At 38.3% G+C, this 10573-nt stretch overlaps 1 pseudogene; it reads left to right on the top strand.

Moving 5' to 3' along the window:
- The first annotated feature begins 813 nt into the window (after window positions 1-813).
- LOC122043230 lies at window positions 814-2952 on the top strand (annotated as a pseudogene).
- The last annotated feature ends 7621 nt before the right edge of the window (window positions 2953-10573 follow it).

Genomic DNA, 10573 nt, shown 5'->3' with positions numbered 1-10573 from the left:
AATTGACGGTTTTATAACGCGCTCGATCGACAAAGAAGGCATCGGTCGCCAAAGCCGCATTCCGCGTGCGTGACGTGGAGTTTTTTTGGACTCGTCCCATCGCAGACCGCGTGCCCGTACGAACGCGTGGAACATTGCCGTATGAACTAACGCCGTCAAGTTGGTCTCGTCGATACTTTGGGCGGAACGTCGTTTTTTTTTTTTAAAGTTTTTATTTACAAAAAACAGAAAGGAAATCCCAAATTAAGAAAAAAACGTCTCGTACAAAATAAATAAATCAAATCGACGCTGTTTAGATAATTTCATCCAAATATATTTGGATATCCAGTATTATTATAGTAACTATCCATAATAGCTATAATATATTTATGGTAAATTTTAAATTTATACTATATAAGCTATTGAGCAATTGGTAAAATATATAAAAGTTACCGGTAACTATTAATTATAACGTGTTTAGGATTGAGTGATTATAAATTTTACAACAACGCCGGATTAAATAGTGTTTTTGTTTGTAAACTTGGTAGATTTATACGATAATATTATTATGGATAAGCACTAAACATTCCCGTTTGGACTTTTATACATAATTGTTTGTAATTGTATTCAAGGTTTCGGGTATCATATTCAGGTTTAGGCGTTTAGCAGCCGCCATGGGTCCAAGTCGACGCACGTTGCCCGACTACATGGCTCGGAAGGTTCCTCGTAGATTCGCACTCATGAACGTTGACTTCAGTAGTCAACGCCCCGATTAAAAAAAAATGAACAACCTTTCCTTTTGGTAGATTTTGGTCAGTGAGGAGGATAGGAAGTGATTCATGGAAGCCATGCAAGCCCAGACCGTGGACGTAGTTAAAAGGATGAAGGAAATCACCCTTGTCATAAAAACTCCGGAGGATGTTTGAGAGGGGCAAGGCCTAATGACATAGTAGGTAAGCTCCTGGATCATCTAGGATTTTGACGAGCTATTATGTATACTGCACTCATTGTTACTAGATGCTTTCGTCGAGTTCTTTTAAGGTGGAATCAAATTGCTGTGGATTTTGATTGTATCTTTTTCCTGTTACCATGGAATTCTGTTTTATAAAGGAGAATGCATATTGACCATTTCAAAATATTGAAATGGAAAGCATCACGATACATGGAACTAAATCAATTATGCAGGTACAAGATCTAATTATCAATCATCTTTAAGACTAGGATAGAAAACCGAATGCAATAGCAACCAAAGGGCTGATCTGAATGGAGAGTTAATGTCATTACTTCTTATCGGTCGCCGGAGGAATTCCAACAAGCACAATGGAAGAATGGGCGGCAACTAAATCCTAGTCTCAATGGGGAAGAGTTTGAGGAAGAAGAAGCCTAACAAATTACTAAATACCCAAATGAATTTTGACTTCCTCCCTTATATATCCAAAGCTCAGAGACCATCCACTTAAAATCCATAACCTGTTAATAATCCATTAATGGTAACGAACCAAATTATTGGATCTACACATTGAATCCATATTCAATAGTCTAAATCCCCTTAATACAAAATGTATTAGATCACTTAATTAGGATTATATTTCTTAATGGCAATTGTTGTGTTGTAATCGCGTATTAGCCCACCAAATAGTGACTTAATCTTTCAGAAATATCATATATCTATTATATTTATAAGAATGCAATTGCTTGCTTTAAACATGGATCTTTTGTTATGCTTTAGATTACACGTCGGTTCCATCATGTCAATTTTACATGGCTTTCTAGTTGATATTTGTTATCATGTTATGGGCCTTTTGTTCTTCGACTTTCTAGCTACTTTGTTGCAAAACAACCTGCAATGTGTTGGGAGTTCGATAATTCCCAATCCTTGATGACGTTGAAAACAAATGATTAATCGCAAGGAATTTCAAGTGGTTTGGTGTATTCAAGCTTGCATATGAGGGAAGAGAACTGAAGATATCAAGAAATAACAAAATACAGTGTCGTAATCAATTGCTCATTTACTCAGAACTTCTGGGTTGTATCTATAGACTCCAAGACGATTGAACCATTATCTCTTGTTGCTATAGATGGCAAAAGGGAGACGAAAAGTATAGTGCCCTTTTCATACTGCAGTGTTGGTTTATGCATGCTCACTGCTGGCATCTTCTTTTCTTCTTGCAGATATGTTGGATGAGCTTCAGGAACATGTTGAGTCTATTGATATGGCAAATGGTTAGTGCAATTATTCTTTTTTCTTCCGTTTCTTCCTGCAGAAATTGCTTTTCTTGCTAGTTGATGATTTATGTTACTGGATGTCCTAATACACCAGATCTCCACTCTATTGGTGGCTTAGTCCCTCTTCTCGGTTACCTCAAAAACTCTGATGCTGGTATTTGTGCAAAAGCTGCAGATGTCGTAACTACCATTGTGCAGAACAATCCTCGTAGCCAGCAACTTGTAATGGAAGCCAGTAGTCTTGAATCCCTCCTGTCAAATTTCATATCAGATCCTGATTTAACTGTTCGCACAAAAACCCTCAGTGCAATATCCTGTGAGTTTCTTTAGATATCTATGTTTCATTACCTTAAACATAATGCAGTCAAATTCTACAGGTTCAGCTTTCTCTCTTATGCTGACTTGATACTTTTGTTTTCTCTGTGCTTATTTTTGTATAGCTTTGATTTGGAACAACAAAGCAGGAATTTATGCATTCCTTATAGCAAATGACTATGCTGGGCTCAGGAATTTATGCATTCCTTATTTTCTCTGTGCTTATTTGGGCCATCTTGTGAATCAATAATTCTAAGCAAGCCTTCTCAATTATGAAATTGGAAACCAGCAAAAGATTACCTATTCTAAAAACAATACATCAGTAGCAACTAAGATCCTACATTTTACTTCAAACAACAACATTTTTAGTTTCTTTCTGTTAAGTAGTTTCATGAGGCTTTAAATTCCTCATATTGTTCAATGATCTTCTATTATGATCATGTTCACTAATCTAACTATTAATCCTAATCTGCAAAATTCGAACTCCGGTACTGGGAAATGTTAATCCTGTTGACAAACTTGCATCACCCAACTATGTAAAGAATTTGGCTTACTGGCATCATGCACAACATGCTAAAATTTACAATTTAAAAAGTATTAAAATTTCTCATACTGATTGAGATGCTTTCAATGTAGCATAGGACCAACATCAACTGAAACAATGGATACGTATCATAACAATCAGGTAGTCATCTTCATTACAAGCATTCGTTGCTTCATAGATGCACTAACTATGAAATTGATTGCCATTTTGTTTGAATTATTGTCCAAAAAGATTAACACATCACAGAATTTGTAGCAAAGAATAAATTGTTGATATTGCTTTATAGACACTGAAACTCATTGAGATTGATTGACATTTTGTCTGAGGTATCATTATGCTCAAGAAGATAGTATGTCATCCAGTTTTGCCAAAGAACATATTGTTGATATTTTTACATTATGGATATATATGGTTCTGCTTAAGGGAGACTGTTAAAAATAATGGTAATAGACAGCTCACATCATATGCTTTCTCTTGCAAATATCAGAAATATGCCTACTCAGGGGTACAAGATCAGCACCAAAGAACTCAATCGTCCAAATGATCAAATCTATAAGATCAAGGTGCATAAATCTTATGGTGGAGACGATGTATAAGGTTCTATGAGCTCACAAATTAGCATAAATCACTAAAATGAATGGCATAAATCGCTAATTCGGTGGAACCTAGCTGAGGTGAAAAAACATGAATGATATTTGTAACTCCAATTACTCATAGAGTGCCGAACATCAAAGAAGAATGGCTGGCCCATCACAAAAAATTAGCTAAATAAAATAAATAGAGGAGTCAGCAAGCTATTCAAGATATAACGCCCAATTAAACCAATCGCATTGCAGCATCAATATGGCTTGGAGCAAAATGCATAAATGTTATGCAACATATTGATGGGTAAATAGTGGTATCATATGTTTGCTTTAATATTATGAAATTCAAGAATGCATCTACCCCAGGTAAAGAAAATTCGATCTATTGTCACATCATTGCTCCCATCTTGTTGCGGTATGTAACCTCTTGGGTTTCGATGAGAAGGATAGTCATCCCTCTTCCGTTTGCCTGAGGAATCGACAAAAAAGTCCTGCACCTAAAAGCCAACAACGGTAACAATGAAAGAACTTTGTGGCCATTAAATATTGTCATATCGAGAGTATGTGCAAAGTTGTATTCTCGGTCGGAATAGGTGATGACATGAGAAGTGAAGATAAAAAGTACATGGGTTAGGGATTGATGGGAGGCTCCTCTATCAGACTCTTCACGTCCTTCAACGTACATGAGTTAAGTTTCTCCATTTTAGCTGTCGAAACTTCTAGTGCACAGTTAGTAGAGGGAATATTCCCTTAATTTTCTATTAGCTATAGTACAAAATTATAAAGAGGAATATTCGACTGTTAGATTAACGGACCTATAATATGCTTAACTGGCGAATTGATCGAGTCCCTTATGTAATCTAATCAGATATTGTTTGCAAGAGTAATTAGGTTGGATTTAAGGAATGCTATTAGGGACTTGGTCTTCACTCAATCTCTCTGTTTGAACAAAAAGTCTGATCGGATCAAATGTCTATTTAGGTCCGATCGGACCACGGGTCCAATCGGCTAGACCACTCAGCAAGGTCAGATTTAAGGAATGCTATAAGGGACTCGGTCTTCACTCATCTTCTCTGCTTGAACAAAGAGTTCGGTCGGATCAAATGTCTATTAGGTCCGATCGGACCACGGGTCTGATCGGTTAGACCACTTGGCCGAGATACTTAGCCGTGCTATCTCTGAGTGACCAAAAGGACTCGACCCTGAATGGTGCTAATACAACTCAAGGCTTTATGGATGCTGAGGACTCGGGATCCAACCCGACCAAGGGTCCGATCAGTTATCCACTCGATCAAGAGGATCAACCGTGTTGGCCTTGAGTGTCGATCCCTCCTTGACTTTGATTGCTACATCATCCAACCTTTTGAACTTTGACCCAACTTCAGAGGCCCTACGTCATTTGTCGTATCACAAGCCTTCTCTTCAAGTCTAATTGAAGGAGTTGTATGCCCGACTAACTAGACACTTGTGTTACTTCTTATCCTCCGATCGAACGTTTGTTATTTGTTTCGCCGCTCGACTCAAACTGATGTTATACGTAATTGTTGGTGTTTATGAGGCCCCTTGTTTCCCGACTGGACGCTCATTCTCTGTACCGTTGCTCAGCTCGAGCTAATGTCAGTTTAGCGCCTCAGAAATAGGGCATGCCACTTACCATTAATGCTGAAATGATAATCATACATTTTTATCATAAGCTTGCTTATTGCCTTCCATACCTCAAAAAAATAGCTTGTATTTTGTTGTCATGTGTCATACGCTTGCGAAAAAGAATATTTGAAGTGACAGGTGACTATTGTGATTCGATATGACTTCGGGTGGTTCAAATTCAATGGTTCAAATTAATCCTCTCTCCTCCATCCTTTTGATTGAACGACTCTATGATGTCACCACTAGGGTTTTTAAGGTTGTAGCCTCTGATGTAACTTCATCGTTTTCGCGTTTTGCTCTTCATCATCTTCTTCCTCTCCCTTCGTTATCACTGGCAATTGCTCAAGTACTCTTTCATCTTCATCGTAAGTTATTTTTCTTCCCTTCCTTCGTTCACCCTTCTCCTCATTTCATGGCCTCTGCTCGTCCTTTTGCTGTCCACGAGCTTTGGTACACTTCCACAACTTCTGATTTCAATGGCGGAGAAGTGGACCAGATGCGCCTCACTTACCATCTACCCTCTGACCATCAAATCATCATCCCCTCTAGCCACGATTGTCAAAATCTCCCTCCGGTCGACTATCTCACTTTCTTCAAGGACCAATTCCTTGCTGGCCTTCGTTTTCCCTTGCACCTTTTTTCATCGATATTTATAATTACTTTCATATCCCCTTATAACAGTTGACTCCTAATTTCATCAGATTATTATGTGGGGTTATAGTACTATTCCATTTGTACCAAGTCTTATTATACCCCTAAATCTTTCATTATTTCTACTACCTGAAGAAGTCTGAACCGAACATCTTCATCTTCCAAGCCTGAGTGGGCACTGTATTTTTTGATAAAATGGCTTCGTCCAACAAAGGCTGTAAGTTCCACTACTTATGCATCCGACCAGTTCCTTCGATAACTTTTTCGACCGGCTAGCAAATGGAGTTGTCTAATCCTCCCGAGTTGGAGTTGTCTAATCCTCTTAGAGAATATGTTATACATCATCCGATTTGACGCACTTGAGGAAAGGATGAGAAAAACCTCTCTTGTATAAGTGGTATCTTACCAATGTGAAATGATTGACTCATTTCTTAATCATACGTGTCTACTCCCGGTCAGTTGTTAAAATTCCTTGTTAGAGAAATGAGATTAACGATGCTCTCCAATTGCTTTGTAATTCTAACTAGGCCTGCCTTTCAATGTAAGTTATCAGCAATGCATGCTCCACAGGTTTATCCAAAGTCAAAGGCACTAAAGAACTAGTCAACTTTGCTAACTCGTCTACCTTCTGGTTCTTCGCTTGGAGGATTTTCCGTAATGTAACCTCTTCAAATTTTGCATTCAATTTCTCAAATGCCTCCACATATAACCTTAGTTGTTCGTTGTTAATCTCAAAATTGTCTGACAACTGCTGAGCCGCTAACTGAGAGTCCGAGTAGATCATGACTTGGGAAGTCCCCACATGCTTTGCTTCTTGCAAACTAACTATTAATGTTTCATATTCCACTTCATTGTTGGTAGTTTGATACTCTAGCCAAACGGGCAATTACATTCGATCTTCATGAGGTGATATCAGAAGAATCCCGACTCTACTACCTTTCTGAGTGGAAGACTCATCCATATAAAATTTTCAAGTCTCTTTTGGCACAGAGCTTTGTATCTCGGTCACAAAATCAGCTAAGGCTTGAGCTTTGATGCTCATTCGAGGATGATACTATATATCATACTCGTTGTGTTCAATGGTTCACTTAATCAATCTTTTGAAAACTTTTGGATTGATAAGCACCCGCCCCAAAGTACTATTAGCTAATACCATGATTGAGTATCACAGAAAGTAAGGGTGCAATCTTTGAGCGGATAAAACTAGTTCGTATGCTAACTTCTCGAGTGCGGTAGTGACATTTGACATACTTTAATAAATGATTTAAAAAATATACAAGTTGTTGCTGTTTGTCGTCCTACCTCACCAATACTGATCCAACAGTGCTTTTAATGGCAGATATGTATACCCAGAATGACTCACAAAATATGTGCTTTACAAGTATAGGTAAAGTGAACAAATAATCTTTAAGCTCCTCTAACGCCTTATCACACTCAGCATCCCAATAGAATTTGGTGGTTCAGCGAAGTATTTTGACCTTGAGATGAATCAAGATAAAGTCATAATTCGTCTGGTCAGGCTGTGTTTCCTTTAGATTATGCGGCAGGGCTACATCTCAAAGAGCTTGTACCGTGCTTGGGTTGGCTTCAATTCTTCACTCTGTCACGATATAGATGAGGAAGCGTCCACTCTTGGCCCCGAATAAGTACTTGTTAGGGTTAAGTTTAAGTCCATACTTTCTCAGAGTTTGTCACGTCTTCTCTATGTCTACACACAGATTAGCCGCTCAGAGAGACTTAATTAGGATATCATCCACGTACACTTCTATGTTTCTGTTGATCTGCCTTCAGAACACTTTATTCATAAGCCATTGATATGTTGTCCCTATATTTTTTAGTCCGAACAGTATTATAATATAACAATAAGTTTCCTCAACGGTGATGATACTAGCCTTTTCTTGGTCTTCTCTAGCCAGAGGGACCTAATGGTATCCCTGATATGCATCCAGTATGTATATCAACTTGCAGCTGGCGGTTGAGTCTATCACCTAGTTGATGTGTGGTAGGGGATAATAGTATTTTGGGCACACCTTCTTTAAATCCTTGAAATCTACACTAACTCATCATATATGAAGGGCGCTGGAATTCCGTTCTGTTTAAATTTCCCTGTAAAAAAAAATTATACAAGAACAGAACTATTCCTAGCAATATTCGATCAAACATGTGTTTGATTAATCAAGCAAGTTCTTGAATGATTAAATCACACCTTGATCGAATTACAAGATCGCTGACCTCTTGTGTTGGTATTCAAAATCGATATGTAAAATTGATACAAAGAAAAATGAAACTAGATACGCAGCGAAATTAAAGAACTAGTTGTACCTTTTCTTTGTAGCTAAAGATCTCTTGATCTTCTGTCATATTCCTCTCCTCTTCTTGAGCGTCGTGTGGGCAACGATCTAACAAGAACAAAATCACCCTCCTTCTCTTCTCTTCCAAAATCGTCGGCCACAAAAAGGAGTCTCTAGGATGGGGTACCTTTCTAATCTTCTTCCTCTCCTTCCTCTCCTTCCTCTTCTTCCTTGCGTTCCTCTTCTTCCTTTTCTTCAAGCCACCGGCCACCAAGAAGAAGAAGTGTCGCTGGCCCTTGGAGAATAAAGAAGTGCCGCCAGCCCTTGGAAGGGAATTGGCGCCGTCCCTAGGTGGAGGAGAAGGGGTTGTGCCGCCGGCCCTATAAAGGGAAGGGGGGTGGCAACCACAAGGAGAGAAGGGAGTTGTGGAATAATTAGAAAGTTAGGTTTTAGGGGTCACATCCTAGTCCTTTTTATAGACTTACCGTCGGTTACAAGGAAAGAAAAATTAACAAAATTTTGTTTAATTAGAAAAAATCTAAACAAACTATGTTAAACCAAACCAAGTTAAGTTAGACCAAACCAAGTTAAGTTAAACCAAACCAAGTTAAGGTAAACCAAACCAAATTAAACCAAGCCAAGTTAAACCAAACCCGGTTATGGATGGGTGGATGCGAGGCTTTATATAGAGGTTACAATAAGGACCTAGAGGAGGAATTGATTTAGGTCTCCCGATGGACTTGGGTTTCCCGTGTTTGCCCCAAACACCCAACTCAAGTCCATCAATAATAACTCATACCACTAAAGGGCTATTATTGAACTACCGCACCAATCCCATATTACAATATGTGCTCCTTCTTATTATGAGTCCGTTAATTTCCCCGTGTTTAAGATATCATATGTCCGTTAATTAAATGAGTTACTGACAACTCAGTTAATTAACATCTGAGTCCAAGAGTAGTACCACTCAACTTTATTATCATGCCGGACTAAGTCCACCTGCAGGGTTTACATGATAATCCTTATGAGCTCCTTAAGGGGACATCATCAACCTAAATAATTAGGACATAATTTTCCTCTATAATCAACAACACACCATTTAAATAGTACTATTTCACAACTCATCAACCCTATTGATTTAACGAATAAATCTCACCCATTGATAAGTTAAAAAATAAATACTAAGTATACGTGCTTGTTATTATATAAGGATTAAGAGGGCGCACATCCATAATAACAAAAATTCTGTTCTTTTATGTAGTCAGTATAAATCGAACAAACTCAGACGGTCCTGCTCAATACACACAAAGTGTATTAGTGTAATTTTATAGTCAATATAGACTAATACCAAATTACACTACAACCGTTCCAATGGTTTGTCCCAATCCATCTTGGTTGTGAGCTACCATTTATAATTTTTAAGTAACCGATAACATGATCTTCTGTATGACATCACACACCATGTTATCTACAATATAAATTAAATGGGCAACTGCATTGGCATATATATAAATATAAAATGCAGACATTTGACCAAAGTAATTCTCATTTCAAAATATTTCAAAACAGATGTTCATACAAAAGCTAGGCTTATAGTATACATCCCAACAATCTCCCACTTATACTAAAAGACTATGCTGCCATAAATGATGTCATACATCTGATTCTCATCCCTTCAACATGCCTATCAAAAGCTCCCACCGAAAGGGCCTTAGTGAAAGGATCTGCCAGATTATCTGCTGATGTAATCTTGGTGACAACAACCTCTCCTCGTTTTACGATGTCTCGTATCAAGTGGTAATTGCGCTCAATGTGTTTACTTGCCTTATGAACTCGTGGTTCCTTCGAGTTTGTTACTACACCACTGTTGTTACAATAAATTATGATAACTTTGGGCAAACCAGGAATCACATTTAAGTCCATCAAGAAGTTTCTGAGTCATACAACTTCTTTGGCTACCTCAGAGACTGCCACATACTCAGCTTTCATGGTGGAGTATGAAACACATTTCTGCTTAACACTCCTCCATGCTATGGCTCCACCTCTCAAAGTAAACACATACCCCGAGGTTGATTTACTGCTGTCCCTATCTGATTGGAAGTCCGAATCCGTGTTACCCACAGGGAGCAAATCATCTGCCTGGTAAACCAGCATATAATCTCTAGTCCTTTTCAGATACTTTAATATATATTTTACGGCAGTCCAATGTCTCGGTCCTGGGTTACTTTGATATCTGCTAACTATGCCCACAACAAAACAGATATCTGATCTCATACATAGCATCACACACATTAGGCTTCCCACAGCTGAAGCATAAGGAACTGCCTTTATCTCCT

Source organism: Zingiber officinale, chromosome 2A (genome assembly GCF_018446385.1).
Source record: "Zingiber officinale cultivar Zhangliang chromosome 2A, Zo_v1.1, whole genome shotgun sequence".
Lineage (NCBI taxonomy): Eukaryota > Viridiplantae > Streptophyta > Magnoliopsida > Zingiberales > Zingiberaceae > Zingiber > Zingiber officinale.
Note: the sequence above shows the minus strand (reverse complement) of the source record. Positions and strands in the feature narration are given on the sequence as shown.